Source organism: Corvus hawaiiensis, chromosome 26 (assembly GCF_020740725.1).
Source record: "Corvus hawaiiensis isolate bCorHaw1 chromosome 26, bCorHaw1.pri.cur, whole genome shotgun sequence".
In the NCBI taxonomy this organism is placed as follows: Eukaryota; Metazoa; Chordata; class Aves; order Passeriformes; family Corvidae; genus Corvus; species Corvus hawaiiensis.
Genome location: NC_063238.1, coordinates 38,351,570 through 38,374,541, shown reverse-complemented (window position 1 = coordinate 38,374,541; position 22,972 = coordinate 38,351,570). Strand labels below are relative to the sequence as shown.

General features: G+C 41.1%; 1 long non-coding RNA gene across 5 annotated transcripts in view; it reads left to right on the top strand.

The window, feature by feature from the left end:
- The first annotated feature begins 2,547 nt into the window (after nt 1-2,547).
- The window catches only part of LOC125317278, a 78,624-nt gene continuing 58,199 nt past the window's right edge, over nt 2,548-22,972 (top strand). For 3 of the 5 annotated variants that reach the window (XR_007199998.1, XR_007199995.1, XR_007199996.1), the window contains exons 1-3: nt 2,548-3,011; nt 20,248-20,597; nt 20,868-20,982. This is a non-coding gene — a long non-coding RNA (uncharacterized LOC125317278). The remainder of the gene's footprint in view (nt 3,012-20,247; nt 20,598-20,867; nt 20,983-22,972) is intronic. The other 2 variants (XR_007199999.1, XR_007199997.1) reach the window with 1 other exon arrangement.

The window sequence follows — 22,972 nt, the reverse complement described above, 5'->3', positions numbered from 1 at the left end:
AGTCAAATGTTCAAAACCTCCAGGGATGCAGAATGCACACACTCTCTGGACAACTTCTGCTTCCAAAAGCTCACCTAGTCTTGCATCTGGTATAGCTGCAGAAATCCTTTTGGTTTTGGTTTTTTTTTTCAGTTCCTGGAAGCTACAGAAATAGTCAAGAAACATTTTGTAGTTGATGACCTTAAGCAAGTTGCAGTCTACAAGCTGGCCTTGCCTTCCAACGCTGGGTTTCCAAAAGCTGTGCTACTCCAAACCTTGGGCAGCCCCTACTCCCTGATGTGTGCAAGGTCCTGCCTCAGGTCCTGCTGTAAGGCTGCAGCCACTCTTGGCTCAGATTTGCTGCCTATTTCATAGTCAGGAAAACCCATGTGTGGAGAAGTTTGTGATGTACGTGTTGGCAGTGTAAAGTTACTAAAAAAGATGGGAATTTCCATTCACTGCCCTCAGTGCCATTTCTCTACATTGCCTCTCTTGCCATCTGAGCAAACTTCAGCCCTAGTCTGCTCTTAATGAAGTTGTATGGGATCCACAGTCAACTCCTTGGCTGGCACTTGCTTTTATTGCTTCATCTTTTTTACTGTAGCTATTGAAAATTACAGTTAATTCATAGATCTTGTTCCTAATTTTGATCCTGTTCCCTACAAGACCATCATTCCCTGCTCTTCAAAGCTTTTCTTCACTGTGTCCTGGGCTGGTGTGAATCAGACCAACTCCAAGACACTGCCAGGGACAGCATCAGGGTTTGCATTTTTATGTGAGGTTCTGAAGTCTGGCAATTAAGATGCCAACAAAGTCCTGCCTCTGGCAGCCACTTTGCCCTTCACAGCAAGATATCTGAGCTGCTCATCCATTAGGCTCCTCATCACTGCAGCCATCAGCATTACATTTTATGGAAACTCACCGCCAACTCTGCTTTCCTTAAAATTCTGCCCTGTGGTCCTGGTGCTGTTTGAAAAGTAGTTTAGGTATTGGTGAGTGGGATGAGGGTAAAGTAGGGCAGACTGGGGGGCAAGGGAACTGGCAGTGATAACCTCATCAGCTTCTCAAGTCACCTTCTCTCATTGCTCAGGGTCCCTAAACACAGCGGAGCACCAAAGGAAATGCAGAATTTCTTCAGCAGAAATAACTCTTCCTTTGCAGCTGACACAGCACTGCTGCACATGTCCATGTACCAGAGGTCTGTGTTATGGGAATATTTCTCCTCTTTGAGGGAATTCAATTATAAAATTTATTTCAGATTGATACAATATAATGTAGATACTCTCACTGAAAGTAAATTTTCCTTTCACCCCCAAAATACCTTGATATGGGGTGATCCAAAAACTCCATTTGAGACAGAAGATCAACATTTTGTTTTCAACATCTTTATTATGTGCCATGAATGATTTTAATTCACTTTTCTTTGTTTCATAAACTTTCCCTTTCAGAATTTTTTGTTCCAAAAAGAGAGAAAAATGTGCCCTGATATGACCAGCATTTTATGAGTTTTCTCCAAAATGAAATCCTCATTAGCTGACCTAATTTCTAGAAATATTTTATCTTAATGGAATCATATATTTCAAAAGGAACATGGTTCTACCCCATGTCTTCTGATTTTCACTGCACTAGTGTAAAGATGTTTGTTCCGGGCTGCTATAAGAACTTTGTGGGGTTTTGCTGTGACATTTTCATGGACCACTTAATGCCAGCTGCAGGTAAGTACGATGGGGAATGCGTTACTGACCACATTTGCCACTCCAGTGTCCTCATTGTGTTATTTGCACAACAGGGGGGATACAAGCCACTTTGATTTCAAACAGGTATCCAAACTTTGCTTGAAGTAGGAAGGCTTAATTTGTGTGAAATCCTAGAGCCTTATTCCCCACACAGAGCCATGCACAGCTCTGGCCACGCCGCTGTCGCCAGCGCCAGCGGGAGCTCTGTGAATCACACGGGCCCCCACAGTGAGCTGAGAACGAATTTCCCCCTGAGCTGCCTCTTTGAAGTGCTGCTCGAGCACAGCCCTCACAGGCCACGAGCGGGCTGACATTTTGTGCAGCTCCTGTTTGGCAACCGGGCTCGAAATAACAGCAAAGGAAGATCTTTGACCCTGACTGATATTGCATATAACTAGATACACTTCTGAAAATGCAGAGTTTTTACTGGCAGGATTTGGGAGAAGAAGAGGCAAGACAAAAAGAAACTTTTAATAAAGAAAAGCACAGGTATTTGTTTAAAAACACTGCATGGAAAAGAACATTGCTTGTTTTGCTGAGCTCTAGTCCTGAATCCGTTTGCTGTGACATTTACTGTTATATCACTACCAGATTATCCTCACTATTTAAAGAAAAGCTAAAATCCACTTGTTTTATCTCAGGGTAATTAGTTTGAGGGCTGTGAGGTTGAATTCAGTATGTTCAGCTTGTAAAACTAGTGTCCTTTTCCAAATTTTCTCTTCTTTATGTTGAAGCTGTTACTGTTTGTAGCCAAAAATTACTTGTTCTCCACCCCCATTTCAGCACTGTTACACCTATCCTCTTCAACCACAACTAGCTGAAATAACTCTAATCACCTATTTTTACTGTTTGAGTTAGGGAGTGTTCACAGGACTCGTTTTGCCAGAAGAGCTGAAATGCTTGCAGAAAGGGAAAAGGGAAAGAGATACAAATTCAGAGCTGCAAAATAGCAGCTGAACATGATAATATCCTCAGCTGGCAGAGGTGGCTGCACACTGAGCATCTGTCTATGGCCTAAAATGACAGTTTTGTTTGAGGATTTGTTTGTTGGTTTGTCAGAGTTTTGGTTTGTTTTGTTATACTGCAGGATCACTCCTATCTGCTAATACAATTAAGAAAGAAACTTCAGAAAAAGAACCCTAAGTCCTATGGTTTTTAATTCCCTGTTGGGTTTGGGGAAGAAGCAGTTTGTGGCAAACAAGGAAGACAAACCTGGATCCTTTGCTGCATCCTTCCTCCTGTTTAAGAAGATTTGTGATTCTACATCTAAATCCAACAACTTTCCAAGTGGCCCTGGTAAGTTACATAAGCTAAACTTTTCACAATTTGATGTCTAAAACTAATTCTTTAATCCATATTTAGGATCCTGTAATTAACTCATCTTGAATGTTATCTGCAGGTGCTCAGACATACTGAAAAATTGATAAAGTATATACTTACTCTTAGTTAAGGCACCCAAATTTGAATTTTTTGACCATAATGACTGCTCCTAGGTGTTAATGAAGACTTTCATACATTGAAGGGCTCTTCTGAAGAAGAAATTTTAAATCACACTTCTCTGTAACTGTTGAAAATTATGCTTCAAGCACCAAAAGAAGTCCAAAGTGGCAAGAAGCAAATTCTAGCAATCTTTTTCCTATTCCATGTCAGGCATTTTTAGTCAATCTTTTTTTGTAGTGTTTGGGGGAACCTCTCTCCTCCCATGAACTCTGTATAGGGCTGCATGACTCCTGTGTTTAACAGAGAGAGAGACTTGCTGGAAGTCATGGTACTGGAGGTGGGGAGCACAAGAGTTGTCTATACGCAGATTCTGGCTGAACTATTGGGAAAACAAGTTTGTCCTAATAGTTAAGGTGAATGAATTTATGTTCTCTGCCTTATGGATTACAGCTACAGATAAAACTTTTTCTGAGTAACTTAAGCTTTTCAACAAGCTCCCATTTGTTTAGAAGTAGCAATAGATTCCCTCCTGTCCAAATGGTCCAAATGCTCTCACCTCCTTTCCCAGCTGCCTTCATCTCCCTCTTCCCAAGGTTACTGGATTGTCTTCCTTAAATAGAGGAGTAACTGTCAGATTCCAACATTGCCTAGTAAGTGGGAGACAAAGAGGGAAACAGGCCTCTAAAGCAGGAAAAAAATAAGTAAAGGTGTGGTGATTTCTTTTATCAGACTTTTGCTTAAGGTTTCTTCCCTCCATTTCTATTACAGAGGCTCCATCCTGACAATCCCTGTCAGATGATTTAGGATGAGTAATAAGGGTCTTGGTTACTACTTTTCTATGGAATGATGCATAGGATTTGTCGGGGGGGGGTGGATTTGGGGGTAGGAAGAGCCAGGCAAAATCTCAGAGGCTGCACTCCCAAGCACTGCCTGTTACCTCTTTCCCCAGGGCTGAGCCATAGGACTAGGAGCTGAAGGACTGGCATGTAACAGGCTTTTGTTTCTGGAACTGAATTTCCCCAAGTGGCTGATAACAGGCTCAGTCTATTCTGTGAAGGATGTAGTTAGTGCCTGTCCTGATACATTTATTATAAACAAAAGCTACAGAATGTTAAATTTTGTCTCTCACAAAATGTTGTTCTGGCTATTCAGATAAAAACAGGTTTGGCTTGGGGTTTTTTAGATGCAGAGCTGCCTTTGCTGTAGGAATTCTCACGTATTAAGGAAAGATCAATACCACAGCTAATGGCCTAAGGTATCAGAAAACCTCACTGGAGGAAATAAGAATGTTGTCTGGAAACCAGATGATGATAATCCTCAGGATAAATGGATTTAGAGATTTCCAAAGCTGTTTTAGTAAACAGAGGGCAGACTTAGGCAGTTATTTCAACAAGTTCCTTTACAAAAGAGAAAGAGATTGCCATTTTCCTGTTTGGTTTTAGTCTTGACATTGATGAGTCTCAGCGAATACTTATTAACCTCTTAGATGCAGAACTGACCTTTTAATAAAGCAACCTCTTCTTCTTTACAGAGAAATCTTAACACCAGTTATTTTGTCTTGCAAACATTGTCCTTGCACATGCTGTTGACAAAAGCTGGCAGAGAGCAATTGGTTTCCCTGGAGTCGAGCAAAGGCAGGTGGAAAACTCATAAAGGACTCAAGGCAGAGCTCAGACAAGTACCAGGAAGCAAAGTTGCCCTGATTCTGCTCTGGGGTTCATGGCTATGAACCAGAAAGAACCAGAGTAGAGCAGTGTTCAGTGTGGTCAGTAAGACCATCCAAACAGCCCTGGTGCCCAAGGCCAGAGGTCCATCTAGCCCACCCATCCCCATTCATCTTCTCTCTCACCACCCCTGCAAACACCTCTTTCCCAAGATGGTGATTGATGGCCTGGGTCATCTCTTCCCCTGTGAAAGCTCTTTCACAACTTAATTCACATGTGTTATATTTTTTAGGTTTACTACTTCCTCTGTGAGAATAAAAAAATCCAAATACAGCATCTGAGATCTGCGAGCTTGTGGTACTTCTGCAGCTACTTAGAAACGTGCTCTGTGTTGCTCTCTGTTCTTTCCCACATCTTCATGGCTGCTACAGGGGGCTGAGCTTTAGTGTTTCATTTTCTCCCTCTTTGAATAGAGGCATTTAATCTGCTTTGCAGGTTTTCAGTGGGTTTTGGTGCATCAGCTAAGTGCAGAACCAGACCAACAAAAAGGTGAAATGCAGAAGTTTATACCACTGCCAAAGCAGTTTACTTTGCAGTCCAGGCACGGTCAGCTATGCCCATTGACTGCCCAGAGAAGCTGTGGCTGCCACATCCCTTGAATTGCTCAAGGCCAGGTTGGATGGGGTCGAAACAACCTGGTCTAGTGGAAGGTGTCCCTGCCCATATCAGAGGGCTTGGAACAATCTTTAAGGTCCCTTCCAACACAAACCATTCCGTGATGCTGTGACGTGCTAGACTTGGTCCAGCACTGGTCATTTTCCACGTGTACCTTATCCTGCTTCCCACATGATTACTGGGGCAGTAATAATCCATCCGTCTCTGTCCCATGGGGCCTCCCAGGACACAATTTTCATCAGCCATTTTGTCTGAAACAATTAATGTGATACTGCTAAACTGAGAGCAGTTACACCTTGCCCTACCTAGTTTCTCATCTATTTTCTCTGCTTGAGAAATGTAGAAAGGACTATGTGCATGGACACTCACTCTCTGTTGGTCTAATAAATGGTATTACTTCTTTACAGTAACTTTTCATTTCACACATCCTTAAAACTTTGTAGTTGTAAGAATATTATCACTACAATATGTAATTATGGCTATTGTACTTCTGACTGAGCCATAAAATCAAGGATCTTACAGTCATTAAGAAATCCCCCAAAACTCCTCACACGAATAGACATGTTAGTTCAGGTTCCCTGGCCCAGTGAGCACAATCTTTACATAATGTTTCGGCTGAATTGAGGCTCCTCTGACTTTCAGTTGTGACTGTGGGTTGTTAAACAGCTGCCATGATTCCCCCGCTCCCCCAAGAGACCGAGCTGCAAATGAATTATAGATATAATACAAGCAGTCTTACATGTGCGTCACCCAAAGCCTCTTACATGGGTCAGGATCATATGGTTATTGTCCTGTCAGGTCTTTCAAACAAAAATCCGTGGACTTTGTGAGGCGACCCCAGTGTATTGATCGCTGTAAAGGAGACAGAGAATCTTTGACTTGAGATAAAAAGATAGCAGACATCTGTGATTAACGATCAGCAAAACTTGAGTGCTGCAGAGAGAGCTTTTAATTGATTCTATCAGTGTGCCTCTGTCTGCATATTTATGCACCAGATGCGCATATGCAAAGTGTTTTGATGTACAGATCCTACGTGTGTGTGTCCATAGATAAAATCTGTGTGAGGAATATGTGCCAGGGCCACAAGAGCCCCAACACACTGGGGGTCTGGCTGCCGGGTCCAGGGACCAGCTCAGTGCTAGCCCGTGGATATCTCAGGCTGTGTGTCATCCTGGATCCCCTCACTGGGCCTGATCCTTATCCCCCATGTAAGAAAGAAGACAGCAAGAGAGGGGAGGAAGGAGAAGAGGGAGAAGGCAGAAGAAAGTAGGAAGAGGGGGAGAAGGAAAAGAAAGGGGAAAAAGGAGAAAAAGAGAGAAAGAGATAGAGAATACAGCATAAATATCTTTTTACAACTTCACTTAAATGTAGACTCCTCCAAAAAAAAGGAACAAGGAGATGACAGTGAGGACTGAAGCTTGGACGCTGTCCAGATGCTCAATTGGCTTTGTCGTTCCTGTCCTATTTTGACCTTTCTATTTTTCAAGGGTAATTAAGCACTCCAGCTTCATTTTGGATCTTGCTTCAACTAGTGATTCACCTCCACTGACAAGGTAAAGAGCTACACAGGAAAGGTCCAACCTGGCTGCCCAAACAGCCATGTCCGTATTGGTCTTATTTTATGTGAATATAATGCCACCAAGTAATTAGCAATAAAAATACTGTGCAAGAGCTGTGTATGACATTAAGATTGAGTAATTTGGTCTTTAACCCATCTAGCAGCTACTGCAGGATGTACTAGGTGACTGAAACCCATATATCTCATTATAATAAATATTTTATAGATGACATCTCAGCCCAAATCACCTTCCATGACATTGTTTTTAAATCCACTGGCAGGTCACAGGGCGATTTCAGTGGCTGGTTGTTGGAAAAGAAATCTTCCGTTGCCAAGTTAAAATGAACCCATATTCATAACAAGCAAGTGTTTTCATTTGATCCGTGTCAAACATCAACAGTGCAAAAACCGGTGGCCCTGCTTCAATTTCTGTCACTCAGAGGACGAAAGACCACTTCTTCCCCACCTTGGGTGCCTATTTACCATTTCTCACCCTTGGGCTGATGCCTACTTGTGAGAAAACTCTCACAGTGGACATCCTGCTATATTTGTTTTGTGGAGAGGCAGAAGACTTTGCTATTTAAGGCTGTAAATCTGGCATTTTCACAAGTGCTGAAATTCACACCTTTGCATTTCCTGCTAGATCCCTGCTATATAAGGTGAGCAAAGGTAACCACACTGCTGATATTTGCAGTAGTCCTTCGTCTCACTCCTTTTGGGACTGTTCCCGTGCACATAAGAACTCTTCATCTCTGACATCTGAAGGCAGCTCTTTATCCATTCTTATCTGGCTGTGAGGGACAAAGCATCAGAGAAAGCTTCCTAACTGTGAAATTCATTAGACAGGAGAGCAAAGTCCTCTGGGGGAAGTGTTGGAACAAAGCTCCATCAGAGGAGGTTTTGGAGGGGATAAAACATTATGAAGGGAGGTGTAGTGTTATGGTCCTGCAGTGACAAGAGTTGAGCAGGTTCTTAAAACTATTCATTCCCAAAATTAGGGCAGAAAATGGGAAAAGCCTTCCCAACTCATCAGGTGGGCTCCTCTGCCATTGTGCTATATGACATTTTTCATTAATTAAATGTATGCTCTATCTTTAAATCACTCAGGATTCTCTCCATCCCCTCCAAGAAGGGAGATGTCTGAGTGATTAAAGCATCTGGGTCATTCATGCAAGTACCTCTGCAAACATGACTAGAAGGCCATGCTTCATCCTTCTCTAAATGGGTCATGACTATTCAGACAAGAGACTCAAAGGCAACCTGAAGTGATGCTAACCAAACCATTTCCATTTGTGAAAATTTAACATGCCTGATGCAACTGATCTCCTAAGCTTCAAGGAAAAAATGAAGGTGTTTTCTTTTAAATTAATAGATCTATTTGTACAAATATAGCTCAGTCAAAGCCAACCCATGACCAGTAGAGTATCCCAGAGTCTCACTATCTTCATGGCTAAAACCTTTCTTCTACTTTTCAACTTGAATTTATTCATTCCCAATATTCTTTTGTTCTTTGGACAAAATTTTTCTTAAGCTGAAACTGCTCTTGCTCTTCACTGCTATGTAGCCCAGTGCCCGTTTATGGATCTCAGTCATGCTCCCTCATCCTTAATTGTGTTAAAATTAATAATCCAAGCTGTCTTGGTGTAAGACAGGCACTTCCATTTCCCAGATCACTTTTAGGGAGAAAGCAGTGAACAAGAAATGATTGCTTATTGTCTTCTTAAAAATAAGAATTAGCAATGTTAGAGGAATTAAAAAGGATCTGTTTCCAAAGAAGCAAAAGCTGATGTTTCTCTTACATCTTGTGTCTGCAGAAATCCCCTGCTGCTGCAGACATGCTGAAAGCAAGCTGAAAGCAAAGTGGGTAGAAGAAGGTATGGGAGGAAATGCAGCAGAGGAAAGAGTTGTTGGAAGAAAGTAAAAGTAAAGATAATGCCTCTTGCTCAGGAAGCTTTTAAATTGAAATTTGCTGAAGACTGACAGTGTCTTGAGGAACTATTACACATGCTTATACTATCTTGCACTCTTTGTTAACTTTAACTCTTGGTCACCATCAGAAACACTCTATTGCACTGCAAATGCCTTTAGTCTGATTCTTTATGGCTTTCCTTATCATAACTAATAGTTTTTTACTGAATCTCCCCCAGTCTGAGTGCATTACTCTTGCAGAACTTTAACTAGCATGGCAGTCAGTATTCCAGGTGAGTTTTCAAAGTGTCTAGTATTGGGCTATTAAATTCTTCACTCTCCCCTAATGACAATGTCTTCCCTGACACAATACAGACTTATGTTTGATTCATGATTTTTCTGTCATCAGCTGCCCTGTCTATGTCCTCTTTCTCCCATCAAGTCATGTCCCCAGCCATTGCAGAATTCCTTATTAGGTGAGTTTACATTTTGAATGGTTGAACTTCATCCCACTGCTGCTTCTCCAACACTTATGGTCATTTAGATTTCTCTGTGTGGTATTTCCACCTGCTTTGAACTGATCACACCTGCCACCCCTGTGTGACCAGATGTTAGTTAGTTTGTACATGTAGGAGGTTCAAACCACGACAGTACTACCCTCTGGCAGCATCCTCACGGGGGTTACTGTGGGCATGGAGTGTCACCATCACTCACACCCCCTGCCACCCTCAGACTCAACACAGGCAACAGCCAAAACTGTGTTTCACTGGAAAATGACAATTAGTCAAAAACAAAAGCCTGTGATGGCAACATTCAGGTTTCATTCAAGAATATAGTAGAAGTAATTGCTCTGATCTGGGGAGTCCCAGTCCTTCTCCTAAAAATAAAGCTGGTATTTGTAACCTAGACTTCCTAAGTCAGATGGAAATTCTATTTTGGTCTGGTTTTTTCCCCTGTATTTTTTGTTTGAAATTTTACACTTTGCTAATTTTGTCTTAGCAAAGGTCAATTGTTGGAACCTCAGATTTTCATAGACTACAAAACTCATTTCACACCTGATTTTACTACTTTCTAAACAAGCTGAAGCAGGTTTTTTCACAACAGTACATCTAAAGATGCCTTATAAAAAGCAAAGCAACTATGGTTTATTTTATGTCATTTGCATTATTTTTAAAGCACCCTCTACTTACTTTTCCAGCTGATTTCCAATCTCCTATTTTTTTAATCTATAATGCTAATAAATTTCTAACTTTACTCATAGTTTCTCTTTGTGTCCTTCAAAACTATCATTAACCACATGCCTGAGTTACTTTTTGTTCAAAAGAATTCATCAGAAAATGACAAGTTAAGCCTAATCAGTCAGTCTTTGCTTCCTCAAAGGCCTCCAGCTGTTGTTAAGTAATATCCCTTGTCACACTTTAGATAGCCCAACAGAGTGGGGGAAAAAACCCAAAACCACTTGTTATAACTACAATGATAAACAAAATCTGTTCTGAAGCTACCCTAAGTGCCTTCAGAGTCTAACACAACCCTTGGATTGACTTCTTTCTGGAGAAACATAACAGCCAGAGTAATAATTAAAGTGTTGGCCCAGACTTAAATCCACATACAGATTTCCAGCTAAACATTAAATAACACTTGGTCTTTGAAAAATTGGGCGCTACAGTCTTCAATCAGCTTCTGTCCCTCATCATCTTTACAGCACCAGGGAAATAAAGGACAAGAATTGGCTGGACACACAATGTCAGACAGCTGGAACACTGACCTATGCTTTCAAAGTCTGTTGCTCTACTAGGCAGGGTATTGGCATTAAGATTTTAAACCTGTTATCACTCACAGGAGTTCAAAGACTTTTCTTTTATTCCCATGGAGGTTTTTTACAGTGGGCTTTGCCTGCCATTTAAATGTTTTCACTCTGGATTTATGGCTTATTTTATCCGGTCTGCAGACAAGGTTTGTTTTGGGGTTTTTTTTGCAATATGAGTTTCTAAGCTAGTTAAAGCAGCCACAAAATGTTGTGCTGTATGTTATCCCAGAAAACGTAAAATGTATGATTTTTCAGCTATGGAAGAGTTGGTAGTAATGAGACCATACATTTAAAAAGATGAGTATTAATTTTAGACTTCATGAACCCTTTAAGAAAGCTCTTCTAAACTGAAAACACCTTCTCCTGCTTCAATTAGACATATTAAACATTCCTTCTCTTTTGAAATCAATTTAACAGTTAGATATGCTAAAGGATTGAACTGCAAGTTCCAGCTTCCCATAACCCTTTGCCACTACCAGCTGTTCCTTACAGATGTTTTCCCTGAGGTGAACATTCAGGAGGGGTTTCAGATTAGGGGAACATGCGTGACAGTTTCTTCTTTGCTGGCTACCACAGCTCGTTCATTCTGTAGCCTTGAGGGAGGCTCTGAGATATCACTCTTTACTTTCTGTCTCAGACCAGCTCAATCAGCTCACCCAAGTATGAGCAATTCTTCTAACAAGAGCCTTATTCAAGGCAAAGATTACAAGTTCCCCAAGTTAGATCCCTTTCACATTGATCAGTGAGACTTTTGGAGCCAGGGCAGCGTTGCCTCCATTTCCCAAGCTTTTGACTGACATCTCCATCCTGAAGATGATTGCATTCATCCAGGTGAAATTTGCTGCAAACACAGACGTGTGGGCACATGGACGTGTCTGCCCAGCAGCCAGGGATGGTATGAAGTCTCAGCTTCTCTGTGAAATACTTGTCTCTGCACAGACCTTGTCAAAGACACAATCACCCCTCTGGATTGCATGATGTGGTGAAACCAAGACCCAAGGAAAGGCTCTAAGAGAAAAAATTCCACTCTGCTCGAGCCCATGCTTCTGCAAGGGACCTGCCTTCAAATAAACAAATTGCTGCTGCTGAGCACTATTCTGTAGACAGTTTTGGGCTGAAAAGGGCTCAATCTGTTGCGAGTTTCCCGTACTGTTTCTGCCTGTCATCTAGCTAGAGGGGAGACTTGGGACAGGAATCCCATATTACACACAGAAGGACAGTATTGGCCTCTCTAATACAATTGCTTGATATTTTTAAAACAATTGATACTTTTGAGCTTTCTTATAGATGAGATAGAAAAAAACAAAAGTTCCTTAGAAATTCTACACTTTGTTCAGTCACATTTAAGAACAGGAATCAGCCAGTAGCCTCCTCACTTACACACAAATATGTGTACACAGCTCCTGTTGAACAAGCTTTGTAAACCTAGACAAAATAACAACATTGAATTCAGGAGAACAACTATTTCTATTAGTCACTGTAATAAAAAACCTGCAAACTTGGCAACACAGTTTTATTCAAATGCCTCCTCTATACACACTGGCAACACCACCCCCAGTATTACTCAGACATTGTTATTTTTATCATTGCAGTGTCTCTTACACAGGCATCTTCTTATTGCCTCATAGAGGAAAGTAATGAATTGAAGTATGAATGTTCTTGAAACAGATCTTTTAAAAGAAAAATTAGCTCAGAAGGTACTAGAAATTAAGCTCCTGTTTGGAAAAATAGAAAAACTGAATATCATAAATAAGCCTTTAATTTGGGTTTAATGGAGGCCATTGTTTTGGGCTTCTGCATTCATCTATTTAAGAGAAATTTATGGAGATATTAAACAGGATCAATTCTGCTGTCACATAGTAATGGGAGTGAATAATTATTTAATTATCAATTAAATTTTGTGGGGAATTGGCACATAACAAGGTGACCGGAAATTGTATTCAAATATGAATTGGGATTTTAATAAATACTTTAACTGATGAACCTCCAGTGGTGGATGGCTCTCCAGAAATGCAGTCTTGGTCACTGCACATGAAGCAGGTAAATTCACATTTAAGGGTAAATTCTGAAACCTGCATCCTGACCACTTTCCTTGTAAATCCCATTGCCTAACGCATAAAACTAAAATGAAATGCATGAAGTCCAACTGTTTGAAGGACTAGGCATATTCAGTCCCTTTTAACTTAAACTCCCATTTACAGTAATCAATCTTCTGGAAGAAGACTCACTAGCTTTGGAGTCACCTTCCTCATCCTTGCTGTTCCTTAAAGGATTCTTTTAATTCAAGGGAAATTTCATGGATTTCAATAGTAATGCCACTAGAGCTGCTATTATCTCTCTGAGCAGTAATACAAGCAAATACAGCCACTACAAAAATAGAAAAATAATTCCTACATGCATCTCATGTTTATTAAATCTCATTGTGGCATGCTGTGATTAATCTTTTGCAGGAAGTTTCCTTAATTCTCATTTAAGGATAAATATCTGTATTTCTTCATAATAAATAAATAAGCTTTTGCACCACCTCACTTGTGACACAAATTAAAAATAAGCCATGAATTGATAACAGTTAGTTTTGTTCCTCTACAGTTCAGACATTTCAGAAATCCCATGCTAGATGAGCTGACCATTCTTCTCACTCTGTATTTTTGTTTGGTTGTTAAATTTATGTACAGATTAATTTTTGATGGCTTCTGATCACATTTTAAGGACGAGATCTAAAGCTGTTTCTGTACATTCAGGTCTTGATGTCTGGGATGTGTTTTTTAATAAATATCTTCCTGCAAGTAGCCTGTCATCCTCACCTATTACTGCATTTGAGTAGAAAGTATGAAATTTGCTTGAGTTCCTACATGCAATCCCCTCAAAAGAGCATTTCAAACGAAAAGGCAGAGGAAAGGAGTGCAGCTAGAGAGAGGAACTCATTTCTAGTGGTGCTGGTATTCAGAAAAGTCCACTGGGCTGATATAGGGACAATGGTAACGGTTGTTGTCTGTGTCTTATTACTAACTATGCACCCTTTCTTTAAGAAAAGGAAATTAAAATTTTCTTTCATCTTCTGCTCCTTCCTACTTATCTCTTACATGTCACTAATAAAGCATAATATTGCACAGTGTCACTCCAGGGGTAAAACTCCTGTTTCCCTTCTCCTAGCCCATGCTTCGTTGCAGCTGTGCTGCCTTTCCAAGTGAACATGCCAGATCTCTGGGATTCTCTCTGCTGTCTCTAACTCCTGTTCTGATTGCTTGACCCCAGAGCCAAGTGATGAATGTTGTGGCCTGACACCCACTTACAGCAGGCTCTTCCACAGGAGCTGTTTAAGCCCCTGACAGCGTGGGCCATCAGCAGGATGGCTGTGGGCAATGAATGCAGCAAAGTGCTTGCACTGGTTACCTTTGCAGTTCAGGCTGGGACCATGGGGGAAGCCTGGGATGAAGGAGTGAAGAGGAGCAGCTGAGCAGTGTGGGTGACTCTGTACAGGCACCAAGGTGACAGAGAGGAGCATCCTCCCTGCAATCACCCTGAGAAGAGCAGCACAGCCCCGTCTGGAGTCCTCTGGAGGAGGGAGGTCGAAGAGGCTCTGCTGCATTTCCTTGTATGGTTCAGCAGTGGCACACAAGAATAAAGTCACTGTGTCAGTCCCAACCCGACTGAGGGGAAATTAGAAGCTGTTCTGATGGCTGCATGGTGGCCCAATAGAGGAGGCCACATGAGCTGGTTTCCTTGCCATCTTCAAATTTGTGGTGCTAAATATGGCACTGAGTCTTCTTGGAAAATTCAAAGAGAAAGGAAAATTAAACTTCTGCCTCCTATCCTTTTTCCTAACTCCCCCTTCCCTGAGAAAGCCCTTTCTGAGGATGAGGCATCCTTGGAGCCATCAAAAATTTTTGCTTACTGAAGGACCTAAAAACAGACTTTGTCTAGTAGCCACACCACACATATTTTCTTTAATAATATATACAGACAGGGTGGTTGGGGATGCCACAAAAACTGCACAGGAGCTGTGCAGTTTGCCCAGGCAGAGGACCAGCCAGGGGCCCTGCTCTGAGCCTTTGCTCTGGCTGCCAGCCCAGGTAAGCATTTGGTCCTGGGTGCTGAATGACTCTGCTGATGCCACCATAAAATCAGGAGGGGATTGCAGTTTTAGCGAGATTTCTGCTGGATGTTTGGTAAGGCACCATCCGTAGCATTGCACAGCTTATAGAAATATTTTCTCTGTATCATAATTTCACTTATCTATTATTAATTTTTTTCCAGACAATAAAACAAAGGTATTATCATTTGCTGTGGAAAAAAAATATGGGTAAGAAATGCATCTTGGAGTTTGTTTTTTATTTCATGTTATTTCTCTTTCCTTTCAACATCCAGGAGAAACAGTAGCCATGTGAGTTCAGCTCCTCTGCTCTCCTCTAATCTACCCTTTGATGTAACTAACTGGCAAAAACATATTTCTAATCAAATATAGTCTCTCATCCTTAATCAGCTCAGCTTTAAAATGCAGATCAATGAGATAAGAAAGAGATGATTTAATTAGCCCAACCTCAGCAATGTTACAGCATATTCTCATTTACAGAAATAATGGGGAGCAAGAGGAAAGAGATTCATCATCATGAAAAGACTGGGGAAGGCAGAGGAAAGCAGGATATTTCCTATGTTAGCTAAGGGTGATTTTCATTCCAGCTAAAGAGCCAGCACGTATTTTATGGGCCATTTAAATAACACTTAGGCCTTGCACTTTGTCCTTTAGCCTAAGGATGAATTTCTTTCGCTAAGTAGCAATACCTTTGGAAATCATCACTCTTGGGTTTAATTGATGAGCCAGAGACAGCTCCCACCACTTGGTGAATAAAGAAGAGGAAATATGGCAGGCAGGAACACAGCAATAATGCACATTTATAGAGCTGCTTGGGAACACTCACCCACACGAGTGCCAGGTCAGGCTCTCTTACTGGAAAGGCTTTAATGGGAACAGCACAGGCTGTACTGCCTCACACTGCTACTGCCTTACTGAGTGGCCACAGGCAGGTCACTTTGCTTTTGCATTTTTGGGGGTGTGTGTTGTTTTTCTTTGCTTTCTTTCTCTGTCCCATTAGGATTTGGAATTTCCTGCAGAGTAAATCTCTTCCTTCCTCCACAGCACAGGTCCCCCTACAAATGGGGACTGTGGCACACCTGGAGCTCTGTTGTATTGCTGTAGAGCTGCTTAAAGAGAAGAACCAGTGCAAGTTCTCAGCTTGCTCTTTCACCTTTGTGGCTTCAAAGCAGCAGAACACTACCTTACCTCCATCAGCCCTGTGTATCCTGACTCCAAATGCTCCTTCATCCCCCTGGAGCATGGGACTCGCTGGATCAGATTAGCTCAGGTTTGGTCAATGCTGCCTCCTCCACACAGAGCACCCAGAACACTTCCATGGCCACACCAATCCTTTAGAGGCCTCAACAAAAGGAAAATCAGACCTGTAAATGTCCAACAAGGGTTTTCAGATGGGCTCCAGCTGTGGAGTTGGACTCAGGACCTGAACCTTTGGTGAGGTATGTCTTGACATTCATGCTGTTGCAAAGTCAGGCCAAACCCACACAGATGAGGCTATGCCAGCTCCTGATTTGAGTTCTGGGAATGAAGTTTGTCTTCGTTGGTGCCCATCCATCATTTTGAATGGAGCTATCTTGTGACAGCCACATTTGGTAGTCTCTGCCTGGGAGATAATTGCTCATCACTGAGGGGAACTCACACAGCTGAGATAACCCTCAGGCACTTTCTCTGCAGGGATGGGAGCACCAGAGGAAAAGCAATTAACAGAGCAATTAAGCCACTATCCAATCATATCTCTTTTTTTCCCCCCTCATCTCATACTTGTGCCATTCTCCAGTGCCTCTAAAAACAAGCAAGGAAAGGCCCTGCTCTCTAGAGGGATAGTTCCCTCAGGTGGGCTGGGGCTGAGATTAGGCTCTAACCCCCATTCTTGACCCTTACTCATCATCAGTCTGGGTTTGTTGGACATGGCTTGGCTACTGTAAATAGAACCAGTGTCCATTTCCTTTCCTGAGAGCCAACAATGGTAATTTAGACCTCTTCCCTGTATTCTTCTCCTTCCCTCCACCAGGCTTGTTCTCCAGGTAATAAATCAATCTTTTCAAAAGCATTAGATCAGATATCCTGACTCTGTGGTTTCATGAGAAAGCTTTGCAGAAAAGATACTGAGACACTCTCACATGCACAAGAGTTTATAAAATGTGTCCGTAGATGATGGCATTCACCAACACTAGAAGTGAAAGTTACTTTGGGGGGGAATATAAAAAAACACAAGGACAGAGAGGAGAGAGACATGAGAAGGAGAAAGTTCTGTCACAGTTGGGCTCTCCCAGGTCCCCCAAACTGTTCCTCCCCCATCTCCCTGTCCCAGCCCTTCCCTGGGCTGCAGCCCTTTGGGGACAGCTGCTCCTGCTGCGGTTTTCCACAGCCACAACTCCTGCAGGAAATTGTGCTGTGGAGCTCCAAGTGATGTGAAGGGCCAAAGCCCCATGGCTCTGTGGAGTTTGGCAATGTCACAGACATTACAGCAGTTCCCCCCCCGCCTTGTCCAGCAGCTTGGTCTTAAATTATAAGAAGGACATGGGGCTACGCTGCAAACCCTAGCAGGAGACTACATTTGTTCCTCCAGAGAGCCACCTGAACTGCCAGAACAGAGTCAAGTCACCAAGCAGCATTGTGGGCACCCAAAGAAAAGTCACCTTCGCTTTTCAAAGCCTTGAAATTAAGCTCTCCATCAGTGACTCCTCATCATCGAGAAATCTGCAGAGTAACACTCACCCCATCCTTAGCACCTGAAGCCTGCTCATCCCTCCATTTAGAGGATGCACAATGCTTTTGTTAATTAGAGCCTTAGTTTAATATGAGCTGTCAGAGTTCACTTAACTTCAATTAATTGTTTCTCCTGAGCTTAATTTCTTTAGTTAAGTATTGATTAATCATTGCTTAATTATGCTGAAGTCTCACTGGGTGATATTTCAGTTGCATACCGCAGCAATGCACTGCTTTCTAAAAATACTCGGAGAATCATCAGATATTTTATGTATTGCTATTATTGGGATGACTTCTAATATTTATCTTTTCATCCCTTATGTTCCAAAATGTATATTTAACATGTTGTGTTTAATTCCACTCGTTTACAACTCATTTTTCTCTATGTTGGTAGGTCATACACTGGAGTTTTGCTCTGCATGGCGTGGGGACAAAAGCTTTGTGTCTGGCATCCAATATCTTATGCCAGGAGGAGTAGGTTGGGGAACACAAGTAAATTAACTTTACTGTGGTACAATATTAACACATTTAAACAGCCAAAATATTGATGGCATGGGGTTTTTTTCTTGAATTTTTACTTTAAGTGACATACAACTTTGGCTCAAATACTGTCTGTATTTCCTCAAAACTACAATGCTAGAGCTCTTACGAATCTGGCCTTCAGACCAAGCTACCTCTAATCTGAAATCTCAGTCTGTTCTGAAATATCAGGAGGAAATAACTACTTCCACCTCTCTGTAGTATCTCAACATCTCTGTAATGTCAGGTTGGATTGCAAGTACCTTAGTTTTCACAGATAAGTATAATAACTATTAAATTTTTCCAAGGTCTCTCTTGAATTTCAATACTTACCCAAGTTAGAAGTTAAGTTTGATCTGTAGTGAGAAATTAAACAATTACCTTTTCCCTCACAATAATTTCCCTGGAGTCCATTTAGGCATCTAATTTTACCTACGCACGGAAACATTTTTTTGTTTTTTTTCTAGATGAGAAAGAGTCACTCCCCAGGGAACACTTCTTGGTTTGACATGGTTTTGTCATACTCATGGTTTAACTTTCTCCCTTTGGTACATGTTTACTTTTTCAGAGATCTCTAAACATACTCCTACTAAAATTTAATTTTGAACATGTTCTGTGCTATAGGAGTACTAAGCATTATTTACTTCTGTCATCCCAGATTCTCAAATGAGCACTGGTAGGAATATGCTATAAAGAGAGTCATCAAAATGACATCCTTTTCTACTACATTTCACCTACTCGGTGGTGTAAACATCTGGCACCTTGGGAATGCACATTTTTGCTGTGTGAAAGGCAAGATAATCTGGTGAAAACGTGGATGGTTATTACATGGATCATGGAAAACACTTCTGTTACCTTATGCTGAATGACACAATACATTGAATTTTCCAGAAAGGGATGGATGAATTAGTCCAGGTTAAGAAAGTACTGACAAAACACTTGCTCAGAATCTGAACAAGTGCTAGTCAAAACATTTCTACAGTACAATTAATCTGTCCTTTGTTATTAACTTCTTATCACAACTCTGTGTTTCTGGATTCTGATCTAAACCAGAAGCCCCACTTCTATAGCACAGCTGGCTTGTATTAAATTTGTACCAATACTTTACCAAGAAACTGAAAAGCAAGTCTGTTGTCAAGACTCTCCTTGCAACTTCATCTAAACTCTGTATCCAGGTCTGAGTCCAGGTCATTACTGATGTAGGTCCTGAACAAACACACTCCTGCCTGACATGCTCACTGCAAAAGAAGAAACAAAGAATTGGAAAAAGGAAGTTTTACCTTCCCTGCTTTCTTTAAAGGAAACTGGAGCACTGAGACACAACAAGCTAAATTTCCCAGTGTGATTTGGATCCATATTCATTAAAATGACAAGTCATTGATCTTAATTACAATCCTCAGGATCCTGCCACATGGAACTCAAGATGTTTGTGGAAGTTTAGCAACATCAGCTTGATGCACATCCCCAACTTTCTTATGCTAATTCCTAAAGACAAAAATATTCCCATTTTGTCAGCTTTCTTGGTGTCAGCCACAATTTTACAGCTCAGCATTATTTATTTATATTGTAACCTGGCTTAACAGACAAAGTCATCAACCACAGCTGTATCAGGGGCTTTACTACCAGAAAACAAAACTTCTAAATCCAGGTGTTAAGATGAGACCACTGAGATAAACAGGCAGTTAAGTGGGAAGTATGAGTTTATCAGGGCAATCAGCCTAGTCAAAAGGGATCAGAACTCCTCCAATCCCCTCCTGCAGACTAAACCCAGCGTGATTAACGTTAGGAGAGATGGCTAAATGTTATGTGCCTACAAATGTTTCAAACATTCCTGTTCTTTCTACCAAAGGAATACACACGAGGACTACAGTGGCTCTTCCATCTGTCATATCCATCTTGCAAAACCAAGAACAATATCATGCAACCCTATACCCAGTTGTCTGCTGGAGCTTGCAAATTTTCTCTCCCACTGCATTAATAATGTGACATGTCCCCATTAAATAATAATAAAAATATAAATAAATAAATTTAAATGAAGGGAGCCATGGCTTATTTCTTTCAGCACATCTTCAAGTGAACAGAATCCCTGGCTCCCCAGGCTGGCCTGTCACTACCTCCTTTCTGTTCAGGTGTCTTAACCACTTTTTTCATCCTTCCAGCTCATCTGAGAAAAGAACAGGAGGATGAAACATTCCTGCAATTGTCTGTGAACTGATACACTGGAAGTGGCCTGTGGGAAATCTGCCACTCTGCTGTGGATTTCTGGTCTCTGGGACGTGGTCTGCGAGGCTGACTGGATTCAGGATACAATACCTTGTGGAGGAAGTGCTGTGATTTTTTTGAGAAAATCATTCAGGCATAAGGGCAGAGAAAAAAGTTGTAAAAGTTAAAGAAAGATCCCTGAGGGACATCAGCACTGCCAGGATCTCTACAAGTTCAGTGTGTAGTCTCTTTTCTCAGCACATTTGCTTTGGGCAAAACCATAATAGTAACTCATCAGCTGAGGCAGGTAAGTGTGCCTGTTAACATATCTATCCTAAAATACTTCTATTATTAATAAACAATCAAGTAAAAGCTGCAGGTCACCATAACTTTTTCAGACTTCTCACCCTAACTTTTTTCCATTTTCAATGACACTGTGCAATTGATTGCAGTGCAATTTGCTTCCTTGCTTTTCAACAAATAATTGCTTCATTTGGATTTTGCAGATTTTTGATAACTAAATTGGCTTTTTACTGTAATTATTTCCCTTTCTATTTCTCCATCTTTCACTTCACAGGAGCTGTACTTTGGTTTTGAATCCTGCTCTCTGCAGCTTGGTCAAGCAGGCTAAAAGGAAAAGAAATGCAGCTAAATTCTGAGGGATCAGATTCTATCCACCTTTAACATATTATGTAAGTCTTCATCCTTTGAGTAGTCTTATCGATTTCAGTGGAAGGAGTTGTTATTGCAGAATGTGAATAAGATGTCAGAATTTCACCCTAAATATTTCACTTTACAAAGGAAGCCATGCTGCAGAAGAAAACACTCCCTGAGCTGCAGCAGGATGTAAAATTTGCAGTTACAATAAAATCTGAGAAGCCTTTTGCTTCTTTGTGATGGTGCCCTCCTATTGAAAGTGCTTAATAAACAGAGCTAGTTCTGTCTGAATCAAATGAAAGATGCTCATATACAATCTGAGAGTCTTCTAATCCTTACAGCACCACAAGTAATTCAAAGAAGTCTTGAAGTGCCACAATAATGGCACAAGATGGTTATCTCTGTATTATTGGTTTTGTGTACATCAAAGAATGCTCAGTGGGAAAAATAATGTTGCATAAAAAACCAAACACTTTTCTTTCAACAAAGCAGACAATTAAAATTATCCAGAAGTTAAGGAAAATATGAACTAAAAATATTTTGCCTTTCAAAGTCTACATTACGCTTAAAACAATTTTATGGTGTATATTGTAGGCTCTGGATTACCATAAATGTCTGATTGAAAATCTTTGTAAGGATGTTGAGATTAAGTACACAGCTCTTAAATTCTACAAACACAAAATTGATTTCAAAGGAATCAAGTGATGAGAATGGATGTCCATGAAACAAAAATAATGTATTCATAAAGGCCTTTTTCACCAGTCATGACATAGAGTGACAACAACTGGACTTGCCACCTGGTTTTAAAATTGCTTAAACTAAAGATTATGGGAAAAGATGAAAAAGGAAAGAAAGAAATAGAAGCCAGCTGTACCTGTGGTGTGATTATATTGCCTTCAGGATAGACAAGGCACTGGTTGGTCAACTTTTATGTTGTAGTTTTGGATGTACATGAAGTAAAGAGAATGTGGTGCTGAATGAATGACCAAAAAGTGTACAAAAAAGGGCAAAATCCACCTGGTACAGTGTCAGCAAAGGCTCGGGAGTTGTGGGGAGGGAAGGGAAAGAGAGCACCTTACTCTACATGACATTATGAAACAAATCACAAAACTAGGCATGCTTTACACCAGTGGAAGCATGATACACCAGGCAGAAGAGCTGCCCCCCAGATCTCTCCCAGAATAATTCTATACCTTTCACAGATGTAGAAATTCGAGTTCCTGGTGAGTCAGGGCCTCCTGATGCCTTGCACAGTCCCAGGAGCACTCGGTGTGGAGGTGCAGTGGGACTGCCTTTCTTCTCTCCAATAATCAAACCACTGGAAAAGGAGTGGGAAAAACCCTGGATGTTTTGTGCCTGGCTTGTTGTCAGGGCAGAGCTGTGTATTTGTCCCTTATGCACAGGGGGTCATACCCCCATGTCCATACCTCAGCAGAAGCATCAGCAACAATGTGTGACAGGCTTTACTCCCCATAGAGAGACACTGAAGTATGGCATCCACTCATTTCCTGTCATACCTTTAAATCAAGGCTAAACAAGGTGAAAAGCAAATAGATTTTCAGCCCTTGTAAACTCACAGGGCAAGCTGAATGGATAAACCAGGATGATTCACTGTCATATATTATCCTGGTGTGTTAGAGTTGGCTATATAATAAGTTCATGGCCATCTCAAAATAAATGGAAAAGTGAATGCTTCCATTGTGATTACTTGGCTAAAAAAATACATGTCAGTAATTCTTCTTCTACCCTTCTTCACCATTTAATTGCAGTATTTTAAGGTTAAAAATGGGAAAATGCTATGTACTTTTCAGGGAAAACTGACTGGGCTTTTTTTCAGAGATAAATTACTTAGAAACAGAGAGAAAATAATATTCTATTGAAAATGACTCCCTAATGTCCATGGGCCAAGTTAAAGGATGTATGGGCACACTTGCACAAAGAGCTGCAGCTCTGCAGTGGTGTGACTGGAGGAGAATCTCAGCTTCTCTGTGTCAAGCTAAAGGGAAAAAACTGTGTAGGAAATTT